The 24,424-nt window shown below is 48.4% G+C and overlaps 1 pseudogene; it reads left to right on the top strand.

The window, feature by feature from the left end:
* The first annotated feature begins 3,739 nt into the window (after nucleotides 1-3,739).
* LOC131917744 (RNA-binding protein with serine-rich domain 1-like) lies at nucleotides 3,740-6,631 on the top strand (annotated as a pseudogene).
* The last annotated feature ends 17,793 nt before the right edge of the window (nucleotides 6,632-24,424 follow it).

Genomic DNA, 24,424 nt, shown 5'->3' with positions numbered 1-24,424 from the left:
AGTCATGAAGTGATACCAAAGGTGGGATGGAAACCAAGTGGGATGATGAGAGCGGAGGCTGGGAAAGTGGGCAGGGTTACACAGAGAGACCCGGAAGTCATGCCCGGAAGTCATGCCTGTCTTCCTTAAAGATGATGAAGAGACGACTATGGTTGCTTATGGGAACTGAGAGCTGACTGTCTGGAAGATGCACCCAGGCCATGGCTGTGGGGTCAAGGCCTAAAATCTCAAGACCTACCTCCCAGCTCTGTGCCTTCTAGCTCCGGTCCCGTGGTAGCTGGCAGTCAACACAGCCCAGCCTCGCTCTCAGGCTCTTCGATGCTCCACCCCCTTTCATTTCTGCCCCTGCCCTCCTTCACTTCCACCCTGCTCCCTCACTCTCAAAGAGGCTCCAGCTAAAATCCCCCCAGATTCACCACAGTGGGACAATCCTCCTGTCCTTGTACTTCCTCTTTCCATATTCTCACACAATCAACCTCTTCCTCGGCTTTCTGGTAGATAGTTTAGAAAGCCCTCCGTGAATTGCCTCTGTTAGAGCGGCCCACTCCACATCTTAAGCTTACTAGTTCCAGAATTGAGTTCAGCATTAAACTTTTAGTTCTGATATTATAAAAGGTATTGACCACAGATAAAAAGCCTGATGCTTGAATCCTACTCCTTAATTTGTGTGTTGAGATCCTAAAGTCCATAGTGGTGGCATTTAATCTGGACTTTGGGAAGTGTCTTAGTTACTCTTTCTCTTGTTCTGGTAAACGCTATGGCCAAAATGACTTGAGGTCAGAGCAGGACCTCAAGGCAGGAACCTGGAGGCGGGAACCAAAACAGAGATCATGGTGCTTACTAGCTTGCTACTTACTAGCTTGCTCCCCATACTTTGCTCAGCTACCTTTCTCAAACTACCCAGGACCACCCCTTAGGGTTGGCACACATCCCCTGATAGGCTGAGCCCTCCCACATCAATCATTATCAAGAAAATGCCCCTATAAGCAATCTAATGAAGGCATTTTCTCAACTGAGTTCCTTCCTCCTGGATGACTCTAGCTTGTGTGAAGTTGACAAAATCCTAACCAGGACAGGAGGTGACTGGGCCATGAGGGTTAAGTCTGCATGCTAACACAAGCCCTGTGGGCTGCCTTATCCCCTGTCTACCACGTGGTCATGCAGTGAGACACTGGCGGCCTGTAACCCCAAAGAGGATACTCTCAGAACCTGACCAGGACCAACTTGACCCTGGACTTCAAGCCTTCAGACCTGGGAAGACACTTGTCCATAATGAAGTGGCAGCTAGAGTCCTATCTGCCTTATTACTTATTAAGCACTTTTCATCTGCTTCAGAATCTGAGGGGAGAAGAAGAATGCTTTATTGGACCTTCCGGGAGACCCCAAAATAAAGGCTCTTCATTTTTTTTTTTTGAGGGGCTACTACCCTTTATGTGCTTTTTCTGTTTTCACCTGTTGCTGATTTGAAGGGCAGAGGAAAGGACTTTCACTTCTGATAAGGAGTAGAAGGCAGCTGCAATACCACTCAATGCTACAGCAAGGAGAGAAAAGAGAGATGCATCAAGAAAATCTTATTTGCAAAGACCTTGGAGGGATTCAGATGTGGGGGAAACCTGATAAGCCAAAAGATGTGACGAAGAAGACCCCTCTCTGGGCTAAAGAGGCAGAGGTTTGCTTGGCTTCCAGTAGAGCGCCCGGAAAAGTCACACTGAGGACTAGAAATAGGCAAGGGGAGGGTGCGTGGAAACCTGAAGCTTACCCCAACCCAGATCCATTCCTCATGGATTGAGGAGCTCAGGTCTACATCCGGGGGTGGGGTGGGGGTGGGGATGTGGGGAGTGAACTTTCTTCTGCACCCTGTAGAATTCTTTTATGCCAAATGTCCAACGTACGTGAAAAATGGTTGAGACATGTAAAAAAGCAGGGAAATGGAGCTGCCCTCTGTATACAGACACTTGTATAGCCCAGGACAATCTCTGTGCTTAACGACTCTTGACTCAACCATTTCTTTACTGTTCCCTTTGTAACATATGCAAAGGCTCCAGGATTAGAGTCCGGATATCTTCATGGGCTCAGACCCACCACCACCGTGTATGACCTCTTGGGACATCAGCAAGACCCAGGGATCCATCCTGGTCCGCCTCCCCAGCAACTGGATTACAGATGTGTGCCACCACACCCGGCTTTTTAAAGTGTGGGTTCTGGGGATCAGAGAGGGGTGAAATGAAAGAGTCAAGAGTGTGTAGACTGTGTACCTCAGTCACTGGAGGGGGAAGGATAGGGACCTCACTAGGTTGGGAATCCCAGAATGCAAGGTGCTAAACTTGTACCCCACCATCCAAAGAAGGCCAGTGTGTCACATCCTGTGAAACACCCAGCCCCTTTCTCAGATGGGTACATGGGCACTGCTATGCTCTATGAAGAGACAGCATTTCTTCAAAGACTCTGAGTTTGCCCACAGTGGTCAGACTTGTAACTACAGTATGACCTGCCCTCCTAGACTGACAAGTCAAAACAGGATTCTTCAGCAAAGGAAGTTTAGTAGAAATTAAAGAAGGTTACATTTCTGCACATCCGAGTCTTATGAATTTTATACCCACTACCAATACCTAGGCCCAAGAGATTTCGTCTCGTCCCCTCTGGGAGTCAATGCCAGCAAGTTTTCCTTGGCTCCTGCAGCTGTTTGCTTCAGATCTGGGTGGGGCCCAGAAGCAGTAGTCACAACTCTGTGGAGGAAACTCCTTCGTACTTCTTCCCTGGGCATGATGCCACACGCACATGTAGTCACTGCCGACAGGCCCGCCCAGGGCCTTGGAAAGCCATTCACCTCCAGAATGTGCAGACCACTTCCCAAACGCCTGCTCTCTCTGCCACCTCCCCTTTACCCAACTTACCCACTTTTTCCTGCTCCAGGAAAAACATTTGGACATTACACACTCCTCCTGCCACCAATAACAGGGGACAGAGGATAAGGGCAAGTCTGTGGTTACCTAGGTGACCTCAGAGCAGTTCAACCATACAGCCAGCCCCTGTTGGGGGGAGGGGGTGTTGGGCTGGGTGTCTGCTGCCAGTCTGAGGAAATTGGCCCCCGTGGCACCTGGGAATGGTGCCAGGGATTTGAGAGCTCAGAGCATCTATGGGCTTCACATCTGTGTTCCCAACGCTTCTCTGCCCTTGACCAGCTGGGGCTCTTTGAAGGCACGGCCGGGTATGACTAGTGTGAGTCCTCCTAGCTTGTCTGTTCTTGCTCTCCATCCTCCTGGAGCGTCTCTCCACGTCCCTTTGGCCTTCAGCCGTGTTGTGGAGGTCAGAGGTTCACATGGTTCAGGCCGGGAGTACTGATGAGTCCAAAGTAGCACAATTCTACAGACAAAAATTGAGTCAGAGATGGACTCTGCTTCGCTCACGTTTTCTCAGAAATCTCAGACACGAGCATGCCCCTGGACCCCGCGACACTGGTGTTGGCCCCCCTTTCTCTTTTCTCCCACCCTCAAGGCAGAAAGGACAAAATGGCACCCCTCCTTCCCCAAGCCCTTCCCCGCTGGAGCCCTTGCCCTCTTCTGTGCTGGCTCTATCTTTTACATCCTCCGTTGACTTTGCTACTGCCCCTCACTTCTTGGGTCCCAGCCTCGCATATACTCATGATACAGAGATGGCCTTTAGAGCCTGTTCTGGGAGTGGGGATTTGGGCAAAGGCATTGGTGTATCCAAGCCTCATCCTTGCAAAATCTGCTAAGACATGGCTGGACCCACTGGAGAGGGGACCGAAGACCTGGTGACCCGAGTTTTGACCAGCGACACCTTTGTTTCTATGAAGAAGAGAGGGGCGATGCCCACGGTTCTGAGGTAGGCAGGCTCGGGTCCCTACGGCCCGGAGGTTTGCTTCTTTCTCCTAACGCTCCTTCCCTTCTCTGACTCTCATGTCCATCCGATGCCCTGCCCACTGGTCCATCCTCTGCCACCAACCCCATGTCCCTGCCCTGTGTACGTCCCCACCAACAATCTCCGCTGTGATCTCGGGGCCAGTGTGGACACTCTGGGCCCCAGCAATGGATTTCCTAGGAGAGGCAGGAATCACATAGGGGCAGTTGGTTATTCCTGGATGGGGTGGGCCTCGGATAGGCTGCTTTAGAGGTCAAGAGAGAGTTCAACGTGAGTGTGGTTAGCCTTTGTCACTAGGAAGGCCAGGGAGCTGGCAAGTGGGGGATGGGGAGGAAGTGGATGGTGTTGGTGATGCTGAAAGTAGCTGGGGGCTTTTGCCTGTTTATTTTTACTTTTTTTTTTTCTATTGTGCTTTGAAGATACAATGTCCTTAAGAGTCTCACATGTTTGAATACTCCGTCTCCAGGGGTCATAGGCCTTGAGACAGGAGCTAGCGGAAGGAAGTGGATCCTTGGGGGCAGACCCCCTCCTTGACCTCTCTCTTCTTCCTGATTGCAGATGTTATGTGACCAGCCACCTCACAGGCCTGCTCCAATGTCTCCCTTGGGGTGATAGATTATGTCCCTTCTTAAACTACCAGCAAAATGGAGCCTTCTTCTCGAATACTTCTTGTCACATCAAACAACTCCTTCATATGTCTTTAAGAATGTCCCCCCTTTAAAGTAGGGCATTAGAGGCCTATGGGTGTGCCTCAGTCAGTAGAGTGCTTGTCTGGCAAGCATGAGGCATAGGGTTTGATCTTGAAGACTGCATCTATCAGTGTGGTGTGCATATCTGTGATCTTGGCACTTGGGAGGTGGACAGAAGGCTCAGAAGTCCAAGAGCATCCTTGGCTCTATACTGAATTTGAGGCCAGCCTAGAATACCTGAGAATATGTGGGAGGGAGGAGAGAGAGATTGGTTCTCATTAGAGAGGCCTTGGCCCCTCAGACTATAGCTTCGAGTACGCACATCAGGCAAGCATGTCTGCTCTAACTAGCTCCATTCTTTAAATTCCTGAAACAGGAAGGCCAGACAAGAATTTTCTTTCCTTCCCTAGAGATCAAATCTGTGCCTTCGCTCAACATATACGAGGGTGTAGATACTTATCTCTGGTCCACTTTTAAGTTCTGGGGTGAGGTGTAGAGACTCTCACCCAGCAAGGACCATGCAGTGCCTCTGCCTGTCTGGATGATTGGAGATACCACCCTGCCCCTTCCCTGCCTCATTGTCTTACCTGTGAGGCAGGACTTAGAGCAACATTCTAGAAAGTGTCTAGAATGTTTATGGGAACATGCATTGCTAGTTCTGCATACTTGGATGATTCCTGTGTGGGGCATTGTTCTAATTAATTTAATCTTTGCATCTGCTCAGGAAGTAAGTTCTATTATATCCATGTGTACAGAGGAGCAAGCTTAAGGCCAGGGAAAGAGACACAGGGCATTTTCAAAGTCACATGGCACCTATGTAGCAAAAGGGGGATCCTAACTCAGGCAGAATTCAGGGAGCTCCTGCTATGTTCAGATGGCTCAGGCAGAGAAGCAGATACAGGAACCAACCCCCAATGCCTGCAAGGGCCACATGGAACACAATTATGACCTCAAAGCATCAGTCACCCCAATATTTCAAGAGAAGCTGGGCATCTGGATGTTTACTTAACATTACCAATTTTGAAATGTCAAACCTTTTAAAACTTTCTGTGAGGAAAACATAAACAGCACACCATTATCTCCAGGCCATCTCTGGCTTATGGGTGGTCTGTCCATGGCATTCTTGTGACAGCCCAGGAAGGTTGGTTTAATCTCAACCAACGCTCCGTTGGTCGTGGCTGCCTGGAGAACAATGTTGAGGAGGATTCAGAGTCTGGCTTCCCTAAGAAAGACTGTGGCAATCCATTGGCAGTGTCTGCTATGGGTGTAGCCTGGGAGAATTATATCATCTATGCCGTGCATCTGCTCCAATGGCTTAGATCCTGTACTGGTGAACTAGCGGTTAAATCCATTCATCCTGGTTGCACTGGCCTCTGGGCCTGAGAAGAGCCAAAGGTGGTGGCAGCCTGGGGAAGAGGTCTCGGTCCAGCTCAGCCTCCAGCTAAGGCTCCAGCACCAGCATAGTTCAAGCAGTGGTTCTAGCTCCTCCTCTGCATCCAGTCACTCAGGAAGCTCCAGCACATTCCAAAGCTCCAGTTCTGGTAGTTCCTCGGCTCCCTGAGCATAGGCATGACAACAGGCAGCGTGGTGCCCCAAATCTAAACCACCTAAAAGAGATGAAAAGGAGAGGAAAGGGTGGGGCCCTTCACCTCACCTCACCCAACTGCACACTGGGGGGCTCCCCAGGAATGTGATTTTCCACGTATGGGAAAATAAAAACGATTGACATGCCTGTAGAAAAGATGCATCCTCATCTATCCAAAGGCTATGCATATGTGGAATTTGAGAACCCAGATGAAGCGGAGACACATGGATGGAAGGCAATTGACGGCCAAGAGAGCGTGGCTACCGCCGTGTTGTGCCCCCACACCCCTACCCTGGCCTCCGCCACACCTCGGCCGTTCAACCCACCCAGGAGAATGCTTCCACAGCTCCCCATGTGGTGCAGGCCACCCTCACGAATGATGATGAGGTCTCCATCTCCTGATCTCCCCACCACAGGAGCCCCTCCAGCTCCAGATCCTCCCCACAAGCAGGAACATCGATGCATACCTCTGTAACTTAAGTTCCTCCTGCTCAGTTTTGTCATTTCTCTAGACAGATGAGGATCTGTAGGGAAGGATCCTTTATCGGGGACAGGCTTTGAAGAGAGCAGTTGAGATATTTCCTCTGCAGGAGGAGTCTGGCTGCAGAGGTACTGTTGATTCAGGAATGCGCCCTGTAGTTTTCTGGCCAGAAAGTTTACCCTTCCCAGTTCTTGAGAGTCTGGCTGGTAGCAGAGCCAGCTGGGACAAGCGAGCCTCCATATGGCATCACACTGTTTTCCACAGATGACCTAGCACCAGTCAGGCAACCCAGTCATGCCTTTGCTGTTGCTGGGCCACATCTGCAGAAAGGGGACCAAGCAGCTGTGCTGTTAGGCCTGACCATGTACCCTGCTGAGTTCTCTTCAAGTTCTAGGGTTAAACACCTTTGAAGGGCTCCTCCACCCCATAAAAGGTTGTTTTTCCCTGTCCCCATGTCTCTGTCACTCTCTGAAATCGGTGAGCCAGTTCTCCAGGGTCCTTGTGGAACCTACCCCCGGTCCCCACCATCACCATTCATGGCTCAGCCTGGCAATTACTCTTTGCTTCTCTTTGCTTTAATGTGCAGCCGGTACTGTAAAATTCGTTTTGCGTTTTATAACTCGGTAGCATTTTAGATAAGGCTGTGTTTGCACTTGGGTAAAGTGAAAGGATTGTGTTGAATAAGCCTAGAATTGGAGTGAAAAATAAAAGCCCATCCATCGAGACTCTGATTTAGTGCCTCTGCTCCAGCTCCCCTCCAGTCCCGAGCCCCTTCAGAGAGAACAACTGTTCAGGGCGCGGCAGGTTCCAGGAGCCAAGCACAGCACACATCTGACCATGTCAGCTTCCTCTAAGCAGGAATGAGAAGTCCTGTGATCTCCAGTGTTGCTACAAGAAGCCCACTCTACCCAGGCGTTTTATGGCTCCTCGAGGCGTCAGTGGTGCCTGGCGAAGGGCCATCGTACAGTGCACATTATTTTCACTTGGCAAAAGATTCTTCCCTGAGGTGCCTGCTGCTCTGCTCTGCTTTCGTTTCCACCTCTGACAAGGGCCTTGGGTCTCCACCAGAGGCTGGCTTTTCTCCATGGGGAAATTCTCAATCCCCTTTCTGGGGCAACAATCTCACGAGATTTGGGCACACCCTTCAGTCTCTCTCCTTGTCCTAATTTGCTTAAAAATGCATTTTCCCCAACGAAGTTAGTCTTGCCTTGGAGCAGTTCTCACATCAGCTACCAGCAGAAAACTGAGCTCCAAGACCGGAGGGTTTCTGTGAAGCCACACAGAGACCACTCTTGAGACAGACACCTCAGATGGGTGACGCTTCAGACATCACGGTGGTCTCCCCCACAGGCTGGTATCTGCCCTGGCTGTAGCCCTGCTTGCTGAGTTCTGTTAGTGCTTAATCTGATCGCTGACTTTCCCTGTTTATGAAATGGATTTTCTTAGCCTCACAGTGAGTTCTCAGAGAGCACACCCTGCTTATGCTTCTCCATTCGCTCATTCGCCAGATTCTGGAACCCAGGGCTGCAGCCCAGGGCAGCACAGTGTCTACACTCTTGTCTCTCCTTTTGAATATGCACCAGGGGCTCTTCATAAACACTCTGATTCCATGCTAGGCGTGGCCTCCCTCATGGAACTCACCCCAGCTTGCATAGGCTCCATGCATTTGGAGGTTCCCTTTTCTAGCTGTGCCGACACATGCCCTAGAGAGAGACCACAGTCACCAGGCCTAAGCATTGCCATTGAACCTGGGCAAGGCGCAGCGCCTTCCTAAATCCCTTTCTCCATCAAAGTAGACATTTGATCTCTACATCAGGGTGCTGTGAGTAGGGAGCGAGGTGAGACACCTCAGCATGATGCAAGTGTCCTCTAGTTTTATGCATAACCATACTCAGAAAGAAATGTTCAAGATTCTCTATCCACCCCTTGCAAACTTTCTGTATTGCCCCGATTCTTCCAAAAATCTCCTTTCCCTGCAGATGAGAAGATGTAAAATATAAACATGGACCAATGACTCCAACTTTTGGCTTTGGATTTTCAAAATCCGTTTTTAAATCACAGAGGAGAAAAGTAATCTTAGGAATCTGGGTTTTTTTCTGTACAAAAATTGGACTTTTTTGAGAGAGAAAAGAAAAAAAAGATTTACTGAATTTCAGAGAGAAACTAAGTTGGGGCATAAGGTTTATTTCTCAAAAAAATGAGAAGAGCTGGGCAGTGATTGTGCACACCTTTAATCCCAGCACTCGGGAGGCAGAGCCAGGTGAATCTCTGTGAGTTTGAGGCCAGCCTGGTCTACAGAGAGAGTTCCAGGACAGCCAATGCTACACAGAAAAATCCATCTCAAAAAAAAAAAAAAGGGGGGGGTGGGGGGGGCAGTGTACCATGTAGACAGACCCAGCTTGCTGAGGCTCAGGGGGAAGAATGGCTGGCAGAAGGCTGCTGTTCTCTGTCCTGCCAAGACAGGTCAGGTTCTAAGGAAAAGAAAGAGCCCTCTAGATGAGTTTGGAGAAACCTAAAGGTAGGGGGAAAATTTCATCAGATGCCTGATGGAGAAGCAGTTGAAGAGACCTGGGTGCAAGTCAAGCAGAATGATGAAGCCTTGTCAGGGTCTCCTATAATCCTGCAGACACTGGGTGGAGAGCCCTCACTCTCTGTTCCCCTGAGATGAATATGGCCTGAGTAGAACACGGAAGGCAGTGGGCCTTCATTACCACACAACAAGAAGATGCAGTCACCTGTGGCCAGATGGGCTGTGTAAACTGGCAGCTGCATGAGGATACGCTCAATCTCATAGACACTGACAATAGCAAGCTCTGTGGTTTCAACAAATGCCAGGTTTGAAATGTATGTTGGTAGCTAAGGCTGAACATTATATATCTCAGTAGAGATCAGCACTGAATGATTGTTATAATCAGGATAGGATGGGCCCTGCTGCAGTAACAAATAAGCCCCAAATCTTAGTAGCTCAGTATGTGAAAGTGTTTCCTCTTCATTGTGCTATGATCCATTGCTCATCTGAGAGTTTTCTGAATAACCCCCTTCTAAACAATGATGGAAGGATCCCAGCTGCTCAGTGACTGTTAAACACCCTCATATGATTCCAGGTCACCCAGTTTGTGATGTTTTGTTAAGCAACCCTAGAAAACAAATAGAATTAGTATGTAACAAATTTAACTACCCAGAGGTCTCCATGCTGTGAGGAAGCCCAGGCCACATATAGATCCATCATCTGTAGCTGAACCAGCTGAATACCCAGGACCACCCACTAGACATCTGAGCCAAGCTGCCTGCAAATAATTCCAACCCCAGCTGTCAAGTCATTATCCATCCCATTGCAAATGCTCACAAATGAGACCCAAGTACCATGATGCAAGCAGCATCCTACACAATCTGCAGCCATGATAAACAGGTGTCCCACCCCATCGAGTTGAGGCGCTCTGAAGCAAGAAGGATGTGCTCACAGCTAATGATGTCCAAAGCCAAGTTCTGAGCCCAGTTTCTCCATCTCCAGAACAGCCCACTCTCCACTACCTAGTGCAGGCTCCACAATCTTTCTGTCTTAGAGGGTGCCAGGTAAGATCTTGGCCGAGTCTTGTCATTGGGGAAGCAGGGCTGGTGCAGACAGGTTAGATTCTAGTTAGGTACCACTTTGTGTTTGGGGAAACCATCTCCCTTGTAGACCTTCTTTGAGCTTGGAGTATGGGCCAGGATCCTGAAGGTAGCCATTGAGTCTGGCACTGGCCAGGAGAGCTGACTGCAGCCCCCTTTTCTGGATCTGAGCTAATTTCCTTCTAGGTCTGAACACTTAGAGAGGGCTAGAAACTGTAGGCTTTGCTTGAATTAGTTCCCATGGTTATTTTGCTATTAGGTTCAAATATCATTAGCGCTGCTGGGAGGCAGAATATAAGCTGGTGTCTAGTTGCCTAAGTTTAAATTCTAGCTGTATACTTGCTAGCCATGTGACCCTAGGGAGTTGCATAACCTCCCCAGACTGTTTATTCACCTGCAAAAATGAGAAAATATGAACATCCAGAGGACCTCAGGAGCCCACCCAAGACATTATCAGGTGAAATATCAAGTAGGAGACAACCCAGCACATAGTCAGTCCACAAGTAGGTGCCATCCGCATCAAGAGGTGTTTCGTTTCCTTCATTGCAGATAACTTGTCTACCTGGAAGCTTCCTTGCAAGGGGCAGGGGGCGGGGGAATCATTTAAAATAAACCCGAAGATGTTGGGCTGTTTCAAAGGTGAGTTTTGTTTTATTTTAAGGATTCCAGATAGACTTCAGTAGCATTTTTATTACTGGTTTTATTGTTCCAAACAGACTCAAAAAAAAAAGTACCTCTGAAGCTCCAAAGGGTAGCAATTAGGGCCTCTGGTGGAAGCTGTCACGGTCGTGAAGTCTTAGGAATGGACTGAGCTGTCCCACTTCAGATATTGTGGCCACTGTCTCCGAGTGTCTCCTACCAGGCCTAGGCAGGCGTGGTAGAGATTGCCATGCCTGCCACCCTGAGGGTTTCCAGAAAGAGACGAGATAGGGTGACTCAAAGGGAGCCATCACCTCCCGACCCACGCTCCTCATGAAGGCTGCACCCAGGCAAGCCTCTTCCACCTGATATAACACTGAAGCACAGCTCAGAGCCCTGAGATGCTCACAGCCTCTTTCCCCAGCACTGGCCTGGAGAGCTGACTGCAGCCTGCTTTTCTGGATCTGAGCTAATTCCCTCCCAAGCCACAGCCAGCCCTGCAGCAGCACTTTGTCAGAAGCAATCTCCAGGCTTGTGGCTGGCTGGCAGGTTGCATGCTGGCTGCAGGGTCTTCAGCCCGCTCCCTAGCCCTGCAGGGCAAGGCTTGGCCAAATATTTGGCTTGATCCTGCTTTCTGATTCACCGTGTGCAGAAACCTCTGTAATTTCATCTACTGTGTGACTCAGAACAGAGCTGAGCACAAGTGCTGTGCACCGGAGGCCAAAGCCTGCAAGGAGGCCAGGCCTGCATCCAGCGCCCACTGTGCCCAGCCTGGCCTCCTGGGCTGGGTGAGAGGTACAGGCGCTCTTCAGCCTGGCTGGCCAGAGATTAAATCTCTTTAGTCTGAGATGATTAATGGAGCCCCAAACACGCCTCGGCATAGGGTGTAAAATGCACTTTGTTCCTTTTCCAAGTCGTCCCCCCCCACCTCCCTCCCCACCTCTTTTAAATGCTAAATCCATTTGCATCTCATAAATTATATTGGCTCCAAAATGAAGTGCTCCTGACAGCCCCGGGCAGGGTGTGGGTTCTATGGAAGCGCTGCCCTTGTCTCCTCGCTAGGAGACCCTAGGAAAGATCCTGCTTATCTTCTAAGAGAGGAGGGAGGCAGCAAGGAGAGTGACCTAGATTCCAAATCTAAAGACAGGTAGAGCCGGCTCACCCGCCCATCTTCAGTGGGCTGCCAGACACCATTTCGGAAGCATCCTGCAAAAAGGAGGCTCCCTTGTGGCCCATGGGGGACATGGCCATCTTCTTCCTCAGCAAATTAAGAACACACATTGGGTTAATGGGGTCCCTTGATCCTCCTGAGGCCTCTTGGTAATACTGCCCGGGTAGGAGGTAGGAGGTGATTGACAGCAGAGGTGAATCATTTCTTGTGGAGGTAAGGGCAGGGAGGGATGTCTGACCAGGGAATGGGGCGTGGAGGTGCTGTTTCAGACACCAGGGTGTCCAGGAACCCGAGACAGTAGCTTCTCAACCTTCCTTCCGGGCTGCGTGGTGGCACCGGGCAAAGTGACTCGATCTATCTGAAGTTGTTTTCTCGTCCATGTGTTCCTTCAATGTGCATTTCCTGAGCATTCCCTCGGTGTCAGGCCTCGACCCCACCCCCACCCCCATCTTTGAATTCTAGATAGCACACAGCGGACATAACTGCATGTATTCACAGGGTGCCAGGTGGTGGTAAATCCTAAGGTGACAGTGTCGTGCAGGCCAGAGAGCCCTAAGGCCAATGGAAAGCTAGGCAGAGGATGGGGAGATGAAGGCTACAGAGTAAGAGATGGAGGAGCAGCCAGCAATGCGGGCCTGGTGGCGGGCAGGCGGGCGGGCGGGCGGGCGGGCGGGACCTGCAGGGACACAGGAAAACCCACGTGCAGCGCTCAGGGTGAGCTGCTGCTGTCATCATCTGACCGCTGGCTGTGGGGTGTGGGATGACGATGCTAATAGGGAGAAGGAAAAGCCTGGAGGGAAGGTGGCTTGGAAGCCCAGGGTGAATGACATAGCCATATTCAGCTGTCCTCTTCCTGGCTCTCCCTGCACACCCCACCTCCATGCCTCCCCCGCCTCCAAGGCACAGGTGGCTTCGCCATCCCAAAAGGTCAGCAGGCTGGGGTTTCACAAGCCAGCATTCCAGTCCTGCCCCCTCACCCCACCCCTGCACACACACAGGGAGCGGTCAAGCCTCCCAGTTCTCAACCAGGACCAGCTGCCCTGGGGGAACTCCGACCTATCCGAGGCATCAGCTGCTGCCAGAGAGGAGTGGAGCAGGAGAGCGAGGGAGGGGTGAGGCAAGCCTGCCTCTGGCAGCTGTCCCTGCCCAAAGGACCCCAGCCATGCATGGTAAGGGATGGAGGCCTTCAGGGAGGAGAACACCACACACACACACACACACACACACACACACACACACACGCCCCTCACACGCGTAAATGTTTTTGTAATCATCTGCATGTGTGACTTTCCATTTCTGTAGTTTAATTCCCCACATTGTAAGTAAGAAAGCATGCACTGGAAGATGTCCTCAGATCCGATGCCGAGATGCGAAGGGCAGTCTCATGTTTTCAAACTCTGTGCTCTGTGTCCTTAGATCCTGGTCAAGGCACAAGAGGACACCACTGTGGGATGTGCTTGGTCAGGGTGCTGGGGATGGATCTCCAGGCTTTGCCCGCACTGGACTTGTGCTCTACCCCTACGCTCCACCCAGCCCATCCATGCAAGCTTTGAGGACAAATTTCTTTATGATTTATTGACAGGAACCAAAGGAAGTTTTTGTGTTCCTCTTTCATTTTGCTTACCTATTTTATTTTATTTTATTTTATTTTATTTTATTTTATTTTACTGAACCCCACCCCCACCCCGCCTGCCCCATACTAAACGAGTGCTTTACAACCCAGTTCTACCCACAGTCCTCTTTTCCACTTTTCGAGACTGGGTTTCACTCAGTTGCCCAAGCTGGCCTTGGATTTGCCATCCTCCAGCCTCAACCTCCCAAGTTGCTGGGCTTGTTCTCAAGGCTCAGAGAGTGATGAGAAATGGGTGGAGTTTAACCAAAGCCTCCTCGGGCCCTCCCCAAAGAGGGAACCTCGCAGACAGGGTGCCAAGGCCACACTCAGCACTTCTCACCTCTTCCCCTTCCCCTTTCACTTCCGGTCATGATTTGGGATCATGCCCACCTCTTCCAGGGGGCACAATACGCATTCCTCTTCTGGATGGGTGGCCCCCAGGGCCAGGTGGAGTGGTCTCAAACAGGGACTCACTCCGGGTTTGTTCCTTTGTTCCTGTAAGGAAGCCGAGAGAACACTGTAAGCTAGGCTGGGCCCAGCTTGGACAGCATGTCACCAGTGTGCAGACTCAGCTGAGAAATACAATCCTGCCCAGGCTTTCTGTGGGCACAGGCAGTGTGCTGAAAGCCGTCAAGTGACAGTGAGGAAGCCAGCCTCAGCCTCAGCCGCTGTGCCAGCCAGCCAGCCCAGCCCCGAACAATTCCTGTGAGCAGAAATCAGCCCTCCCCGCTCAGTCACAAAAGCGGGGCTGCCTTTCAGATGGGGCCCGGAGGAGAGTGTTTCAGAAATAAAGGAAGTAACCTTTTACATCTTGGGGAAGTTTAAAGATACCCGGAGAATGAAATCTCCGACTCCGCTGTCCTGAAAGCCTGAGGCTGGCCATGATCCTGCCTTTGTTCCCCATCCTTTGTCTTGGTTACATATGCCTGGCCACACTGTACCTGCGGTTTCATTGTCATCCCTTCTGGAAGCAGGCAGGGTATAAATCAGTCAGTGAAAATTTTAAATGTAGCTCTTTGGTCCAGTGTCTAAGGAGACAAAGAAGAAAGGGGGAAGCTTAATGAAGGCCTCTGGAAGCTTGGGGTTTGTGGGGGGCTTCCAATAAAAGGTAGAGCCTACTGTGAGGCCACTCACACCCAACCCAGGGTGGTCCTCTGGGCTCTGGTCACAGTGATTTGTGACCTTGGTGCCCACAGCCCACCAGGGATCATCTGCCCGGTGGCCTTTTATGAGCCTTGGCAGAAAGGCGCAAAAGCCATGGTTAGCAGCTGGCAATGTTCATGTCTCTCCTCCAGAAAAGAGGACGGTGGCTTCGAACAGTCCCGCTAGCTGCTCCTTCTGCCTGCCCCAGGGTCTTCCTGTGGTGCTGCGTGTGGGTCTAACAACATGCGGTGAGGTCTCTTGGGGTCTCCTCTGTGAAGTAGTGTTCAACCCCCCACTTCTGGGCACATGGTGTCAGAAGTGGTTGATCCACGGATGGGGCGGGAGGTGGCTGTAGAGGAAGCTGAGCTGAGAGGTTGCTGGTGAAGGCTCACAGGACTGATGGAGAGGCTCCAAGGCAGGCTTGTAAAATCCTGGCCAAAAGATAGCAAAGGAATGCTTTCTATACTCAGTCAAGTTGGGGACGGGAGAAGAGGGCTGTGCCAAGCTGCCCACCTCCAACCCCTGCACTTATTTGGGAGGGCAGCCACAATGAAAACCTTCAAGAGAAGTCAAGGTCAATGGGCCGTCCTGAGTCATTAGCCACACATAGATTAGTGGGTTAAGACAGAGCTGTCTCGGCAGATGAATTACACGCAGAAGCTGAGTAGGAGTCCTTGGGCCTGACATTGAAAGGTCCAGTTATCAAAGGGAGAGTGATGCCTGCTTAATTTTGATAGGGCTTAATTATTGTGATAAATGTCCTTGGAGTTTAACTCCTTCCCTGCCCAGGGGTATGGACTTTACACTTGTGTCTCCCAAAGAATCATAGGTGGGAACTAACCCAAATGGATGGTATGGGAGGGCACCTTTGGGAGGTGTTTAGGTTCAAATGAGGAGACGAGGGTGGAGCCCATGATGGACTCATAAGAGAAAGTTTAGAATTTTCTCTCTTCCCCATGTGAAGATATAAGAGAAGGTAGCTGTCCTCAAACCAGAAATCTGGTCCCTACCAGACACAGAATCTGCCATTGGCTTGATCTTGGGGGTTTTCCAGCACTATGAGGAAGAAATGTCTGCTCTTTAATTCGCCCAAGTCTGTAGGGTCTTGTTACAGCACCCTGCACTGACAGAGACATAGTTCAAGTTCTCCAGGGAGGCAGACCCAACAGGAAATGTATGAGAATCAAGGGACCAGTGAGATGGCTCAGCAGATATGGGCACCTGCTGCCAATCCTGATGGCCTGAATTCAATCCCCAGACCCACACGGTACAAGGAGAGAACTGACTCCCACAGGTTGTCCTCTGACGTCCACACACACACCAAGACATGTGCATGCATGTGTGTATTCGAGTACATACACACAATAAACAAATAAATATATATGATTTTAAAATACTTTTAAAAGAAGTCATAATATGAGAACTGGCTCATGTGACTCTGCAGGTTAAAATGTACCACAGTCTGCCCTCTGCCAGGTGGGAACAGGAATGCTGGGATAGGATTTACTTTGAGTCTGAAGGCCTGAGAACCAGGGGAGCTGATAGAGTAAGTCTCCCTCAGAGGCCAAGACTGAGCACTGGAGGTGGGAGTAGGCAGAACGAGACAGGGGGAGGCCTTATGCTGAAGGACTACAGATAAGGATGAAAGGAAACTCGAATTCACCCTGCCCTGCCTTTTGTTCAGAGGCTGTCACCATCAGATGCTGCTGCCATGTTGGTGAGGATGGAGAATCTTCACTCTATCTACTGATGCAGATGCTAAGCTCTCCAAAGCATCCTCACAGTCATATCTTGAAGGTTTTACCTATTTTGTGGGCATTCCTTAGCCGAGACACATTGACAGACAAAATTAATATTGCAGACACTGTGTGTCAGAATGAGGTCTATAACCTGACCCGGATATGAGAGGGCTGGTCCCTTTCTTCCCCTGGAGATCCTACCCTGGGATGCTGGGAGATGGTTCACAAAGAGTATAAAGCTATCTCTGTGTGTCTCAAAAGGACACGTCTTCATCATCTGGGCTTGTCTCGAAGCCCACTTCAAATAAGACTCTGAAACTGACTGGAAGGAACTGGGTGTTGTTTTGGAACAAACATATAGTTGAACAATGGCCCCTCAAGAGAGCTGGGAGTCAGGCATGTAAAGTGCCAGAAAATGCAGAACGCTACTCCATCTTTTGAAAAAGCCACTGATGTTTGTGTGTGTGTGTGTGTGTGTGTGTGTGTGTGTGTGTGTGTTCACATGTGTGCCTTTTCATGTGTATAAATGCATATGTATGTGCAAATGTGTGTTGGATGTGTGTGTGTACGTTTGGAGGCCATAGGGGAACCTTAGATGTCATTTTTCAAGCATTGTCTACCTTGTTTTATGAGATGAGGTTTCTTATTGGCCTGGTACTCATCAAGTAGGCTAGACTTGCTGGCAGTGGGCTCCAGGCATCCCCCTGACTCTACCTCTCCATTGTTGGGAGAAAAAGCACATACCCGCATGCCCCTCCTTTTACATGGGCCCTGGGGACAGAACTCAGGTCCTCGTGTTTGCCTGACAAACATTTAACTGATTGTGCTAGATCCCCAACCCCAACTTACGTTCTTGCCTTCTGTCACAGTCAGTTTTTGTCATCATAACACAAATACAAATATATTTCATGTGCTGACTTATTTTATGTCAATCTGACACAAATTGGAGTCATTTTGGAAGAGGGGAACCTCAATTAAAAAAAAATGCTCCCATCAGACTGGCATGTGGGCAAGCCTGTGGTATATCTTCTTTAGTTATACTGAAGAGGTCCAGTTTGCTTGGGCAGTGCCACCTTTAGGCTGGTGGACCAGGATGCTATTAAAAAAAAAAAAAAAAAAAAACAAAAAAAACCAAAAAAACCAAAAAAACACCAGGCTGTGTGAGCCATGAGGAGCAAGCTAGTGAGCAGTCCTCCTCCGTGACCTCTGCCTCAGTTCCTGCCTCCCAGTTCCTGCTTTGAGTTCCTACCATGATTCCCTTCGATGATGGACCATGATGTAGAAGCATAAGCCAAATAAACCCTTTCCTCCCCACTTGCTTTTGATCATGATGTTCATCACAGCAATAGTAACCCTAACTAGGACAGAACTTGGTACCGGGAGTGGAGTATTGTTGTGGCAGACTTGACCGTGTTTTTAGGATGATTGTGGAAGGACTTTGGAACTTTGGGAGAGAAAAGTCATTGAGTGTTGAGACCTCAGTGGGCCATTCTGGAGGAGGCCCACTTGGAGGATAAGGATGTTGAGAACAGTGCCTATGGTGGCCTGGCTTGTGAAGTTTCAGAGGGAAGCAAAGATTCTATAGGATCCATGGTGTCTGGCCAACTGAAGCTGAAGAATCAACCATGATTAGCAAGAGACCAGAACAATTAAAGTAAAACCTTTATTACCTGGGATAATGGATGCTCATCAGCTAGGGCTGAAGAATCTGCTGTGACTAAGAAGAGAAGTCTTCTGGAGGTGTTTCGTCAGAGTTAGCAAATGCAAGCTGTGTTCCAGAGGCTAGCAAGGCCATACCTTGTGCTGGCAGCTGAACCTGGTAGTGTCAGAGTCACCCAGAGGGTACTGGTTGTGAAGACAGGAAGGGGTCATGGAGAGCAGCTGAAGCTTGGCACTGTGTGGCAGGGCAGGAATCTCTGAAGAGAGCCCAGGAGAGGCTACTGGTGAAAGTGCAGTCCAGTTGCATCAAAAGACCCCAGCATTTTGGAAATGCCAATACCATGGGATGACCACCAAGAACAGCAGCAGGGGTGGAGTGGAGGCAGTCAGAGCCTGGAAGACAAGCTGTGTGGCCTGCAGTGGGTGGAGCCAGAGAAGCGACCCAAGCCTGGAAGATTGTGAGTGAATCCCAGATTTGGACATTGAGTTTTTCACGTTGCTGGAGTTCGATTTTTTGCTTTCTTTGTTCAGATGGTGACTGTTCCCCGGTTCTTCCCTCTTGAAGTAAGGAAGTATTTTTGATTTTATAGGAGCCCAGAGTTGACAGATTTTAAACTTAAAAAAAAAAAAGAAAGAAAAAAGAAAAGGAGATTTTGGAGTTTTACAGAGACTTTGGATTTTAAAAGACTGGGTGTTTTTAAAGAGACGACTTTTAAAGTGTTTGAATTGTAAGGCTGTGAGACTTTTTAAGTTTGTAAAATGTTTTACTTTGTGATGTCTTTATTAATTTGTGATCTTGGGAATGAACAAGAAAGGAAAGGTTGTGAACTAACAGTGATGTGTTTGTGTGTCAAGTTGATAAGGAGTCAGCTGTGCTGGACAGTTTTATGTCAACTTGACACAAGCTAGAGTCATCTGAGAGGAGGAAACCTCAATTGAGAAGACACCTCCATAAGATCTGGCTGTAGACAAGTATGCAGGACATTTTCTTAGTGATTGATGGGGGAGGGCCCAGCCCATGGTGTGTGGCACCACTCCTGGGCTGCTGGCCCTGAGTTCTATAAGAAAGCAGGCTGAGCAAGTCACGGGGAACAAGCCAGCAAGCAGCACCCCCTCCATGGCCTCTGCCTCAGCTCCTTCCTCCAAGTTCCTGCCCTGTTTGAGTTCCTGTCCTGACTTCCTTTGATGATGAACAGTGATGTGGAAGTGTAAGCCAAATAAACCCTTTCCTCCCCAAGTTGCTTTTGGTCATGATGTTCTTTGCAGCAATAGTAACTGTAACTAAGACACCCAAGGAAGTCAGTCCCTAGAATCAGAGAAGAGATCGAGGTTGCTGAGTGACCACAAATCAACAGGTTCCCATACCTAGGCCTCCTTGCTCTGGCCAAAAATGCTTCTCAGATGTACTTCAAATATACTTTGCAAAATATTTCTCCAGTTCACACTTTCTTGCCATTCCCCGGGCTGCTGCAGGAACAGCTAGCCCTGCAGCCCACTCCACCTCTTCCCCTTTCTCTCATCCAGAAGCACACAGTTGTTTCTGACTCTCATGCAAGACTCCTTCACAGTTCTCAATGACCCCCAGTGGAGTGTCCAAGGGACCCAAGGCTATGGCTCGGCATCCCGCATCATGTAGGCCAGGCAAGCTGGCTGTAGGAGACCCTCTGCATCTAAGCCATTGTCCCATCTCTTAGGAAGTCACCTCCCTGTTACCTTTCACTCCTATTTATCCTTTTCCAAGTCACACATGGCCTCTTTCCCATGGCTTCCCCAGATTCCCAGCAGTCAAGGGCTCCCTGGGCTGTGATTTCAGGACCACACCACATCCTGGTAACTCGATGACCGTGGGTCTCCTGCCTGGATGGTCCAGACCCTGGGAGGCAGGCGCAGCGTCCAAAGCCTCAGACATTAGCTAGATGTCCCTTCCAGTCTAGGTCTCCCAGCCCTGCTGTAGACATCACCAGGAGCCAGGGAAAACCCCAGCCAGGCCTGTTTCCGGCTCTCCACATCCGAACAGGTCTTCTTTGCCCTCGCTTCTTCCTCTCCAGAGAGTTCCTTATCTGTAGCCCCCACCCACCCCAGTGTGAGCTGGAAGAGGCCCCTGCCGGCCCATTTCCTGCCTCAGCCACTCTGGATCTGAGTCAGAGGGCCGGTGTTTGAAACCAGGCTCTGAACTTCTTCCAGCTATGTGAATGTGGCCATTGTTTCACTGCTACCGAGCCTTCGCTTGGCCTCTAAAACGAGCTGGTTTCGTTGCCGTTGCTTGTGTGTTTTGTTAAAACTAAAAGTGTTCCTTCCAACCCATCCCCTTCCCCTGAAGAGTCTCTGTTAACTCTTTCCAGTGGACCTGGCTTGGCCAGAGCTGTTCCTGTCTGAATTTGCAAACACATTTAAGGTCGACATGCTGTAGCAAGAACCCCACACGAGTGCTCTCCTGTGCCTCGTGGATTCCTCAAGGACTCCTTTGCTTCGTCTCGTGGGGCGCTCCCAGCCATTGCTTGACTTACAGGGTAGAGATGACCTGCAGGTCAGTTAGCTGATCTCCAACAACAGTCATTTCAATCGTCCGGGGAGATGGCTCAGTGGGTAAAGATTTTGAATCAACCCTGATGACTTGAATTCCAGCCTCAGAATTCTCATGGTGGAAGGTAAGAAATGACTCCTTTAAGTTGTCTTTTAACCTTGACATGAATGCAGTGGCAAGCATGTGCCTACACACACACAAACGCATGCATATATTAAATGTAATAGAAAACATGCTGGGCCAAAGAGATGCCTTAGTGAGTAAAAGTACTTGCCATGTAAGTCTGATGACTGAAGTTTGATTCTTGGAACCCGTGTAAGAATCCTGGTGCAGTAGTACACATCTGTAATCCCAGTGACCCTGTGGTTGGGTGGGAGGCAGAGACAGGAGCACTGGCCAGAATCTCCAAGGCCACCTAACCTGGAGTACCTGGAGTATACAGTGCATGGGTGGAAACAAGATAGACCCTGCCTCAAAACAAAATAGGAGAGAGCCAACTCCCTGAAAGTTGTCTTCTGACCTCCACACACACGCCACCGTGTGCCTATGTATGTGAGCACACACACGCCACCGTGTGCCTATGTGTGTGAGCACACACACGCCACCATGTGCCTATGTGTGTGAGCACACACACGTGCACTTAGTCAACTAACTAACTAAATAAATGAAAAGCCAGTTTGATGAAAGTTTTTACTTTGTGATCATTGTAGATCTGCCAACAGCTGTAAGAAAAAGCAGAGAAACATCACATACCCCTTCCCTAGTTTTCCCACTGGTAAAATCCTCCAAAACTATACACAGTTTCACAACAAGAAGATTAACACAGAAACAGTCAAGAGACACCCACAATATCCCATTGGCTGTTTTTAAGATATAACTAGCTCCCTACCAGTCTCAACCCCGGCTCCCTACACTCCATTCCTCACCCCAAGAAATGAGGAAGATGATGCTATTTCTATAATTTTGATACTTTATGAATGTCATGCAAATGGAGTCACACAGCACAGCACGTAACATTTGGGGACTGTCTTTTATCTCAGCACAGTTCCCTGCAGATTTACCCATGTGGTATGTATAACAGTTGATTCCTTTTCATTGCTGGCTAATAGTCTTTGAAATGGATGTACCATAGTCTGTTTAACCACTCACCAATGGAGAATACCTGGTTTATAAAACTGCTGTAAATATTTGTGTGCTGATTTTATGAGACTATACTGCTGTGGGATGGTCTGTATGTCAAGTGTGTTGCTGATTGGTCAGTAAATAAATCACTGATTGGCCATTGGCTAGGCAGGAAGTATAGGCGGGACAAGGAGAAGAATTCTGGGAAGTGGAAGGCTGAGGGAAAGACACTGCCAGCCGCCACCATGACAAGCCACATGTGAAGATCCCGGTAAGCCACGAGCCATGTGGCAAGGTATAGATTAATAGAAGTGGATTAATTTAAGCTGTAAGAACAGTTTGTAAGAAGCCTGCCACGGTCATACAGTTTGTAACCAATATAAGTCTCTGTGTTTACTTGGTCAGGTTTGAGTGGCTGTGGGACTGGCGGGTGACAGAGATTTGTCCTGACTCTGGGCTAGGCAGGAAAACTCTAGCTACACTATACATTTTCTTTCTCTAAAATAAAAATCCAGGGTGCAGTGTTGGGTCATGTGACAGTTGCATGTTATGTTAGTTTACTTTTTATATATTAAAATGTTTAATTAAGTTTATTTTTAAACAGATACAAAAAACATAAAAAACGTACATATTAGTGGATACCATATATGATCTCAATACCTATTTAAATTGTACAATGGTCAAATCAGGTAAAATATATCTATTTAATCAGATATTATTTTTAGGGATAAAAACACCCCAAATTCTTTCTTCTAGCTTTCTGAAACATACAGCATACTATCAACATGTGTGGGGACCTACTGTGTGGTAGAGCATCAGCACATCAGAACTCCCTGATGCTATGCAAGAGTAACTTCGTGCCCACTGATCTCCCTTTCTGTCTTCCTCTCTCCACAACTTCTGGTGACCCCATTGTCCTCTCGATTTCTATGAGTTCAACATTTTATATTCCACATATGAATGAAACCATGCAGGTGTCTTTCTGAACCTGGTGATTTCACTCAACAATACCTCCTGTTCCATCCATATTTCTTTTTCCAAAAGAAGCCTGCCTAGTTGTATACCAGGCTGCTTTGCAGCCTGGCTGAGCCCTTTACCCCTCTACTACAGCGCATACCAGCAATCCAGTTCCTCTGCTGGCATTTAGCACCATCCTTATCCCTATGCAGAGAACTGAGTGTAGGTCCCCACCTTTAATTTGATCCATCCTGATAGATATTGTACTGGAATTTCATTGTGATTTCTCTTTTCATGTCCCTAACACCCAATGTTGGAGCCCATCTCTTTATGCTATCTTCTGATTGGCTTTTTTTTTTTTTTTTTGGTTTTTAGTTCCTCTGCCTCTACATTTTGAGATGCCGTTACATATTCTATATACAAGTTGACCCTGAGATAAGTGTTTCACAAGGATTTTCTCCCAGTGTTGCATGTCTTTTCACCCACAGCAAAATCTCGTAGGAAGTTTTAAACTTTAATGAAGTCACATTTATCAGGTATTTCTTTTGATGGGGTATGCTGTTGGTATCTTGCCTGGGAACTCTTGGTTCAACCCTAAATTCCAAAAAAGTTCTCCTATATTTTTTTTCCTAAAAGTTTTACAGTTTTACATTGAAGTTCACAGTCCATTTTGGATCCTGTGTGAATTAGATGAGGAATTAGGTCAAAGGTTACTCTTCTGCCCACAGGCATCCAATTGCTCTAGCACCATCTGGTGCAAAGGCTCATCTCCCCACTGAATTGCCTTATGCCTTTCCCGGCTATCAGTCGGGCATTTTTGTGTGGGTCTATTTCTGGGTTCTCTGTTCTATTCTATTGATCTATGTCTGTAACACTTTGCCAACACCACTCTGTACTGTTGTAACTAGATAATAAGGCTTGAAACTGGGCAAGCTCTCCTTTCTATATATTAAAAAAAAAAGTTTAGGTATTTGAATTAATTTTCTTTTCCATATAAATTTAGAATGAATTTATTGATCTCTATAAAAAGCCACTGGCAACATTTTTATAGGAACTATGCTAAGGTTGTCTATCAGATAGGGAAAAGTGAAATACTATAATCATGCTTTGTTTCTTCTGTGTTTTAGATCTTTGGTTTCCTTCATCAGAGCTTTGTAATTCTCAGCCCACAGTTCTCATATGTCTCATGAAATTGGCATAAATTCCTCTTTTCAATGTTTGTAAAGTGCAGTCCATGTTTACTTGATAGTGATCACTATTAGTATAAGTAGCAGCTGACTTTTGTACAGTTATCCTGGATCCTGCAACCTTCCTGAACTTACTATTCTAGAAGGGTCTTGGCTTTGTATAGTTTGGTAAATGTCTTGGGAATACGTAGATCTCCCCCTTTCTAAGCTGTAGAATTTTCTTATCTTATTGCAGGGGTCAGAACACTCAGGACTCTACTCAATGACCACAGAGGACTCTGTTCCTAATCTTAGATGGAAAGCATTCTGCCTTCATGATTAAACTCGAAGTCTGCACTGAGCTCTCTCTGTCAAGATGAGGAATTTCCCTCCTATTTCTAATCAGTTGAGTTTTCTCAGGCATGAACAGGTTGTTAGGGTTTGTC

The sequence above is a fragment of the Peromyscus eremicus genome, chromosome 1 (assembly GCF_949786415.1).
Source record: "Peromyscus eremicus chromosome 1, PerEre_H2_v1, whole genome shotgun sequence".
Classification (NCBI taxonomy): Eukaryota; Metazoa; Chordata; class Mammalia; order Rodentia; family Cricetidae; genus Peromyscus; species Peromyscus eremicus.
Note: the sequence above shows the minus strand (reverse complement) of the source record. Positions and strands in the feature narration are given on the sequence as shown.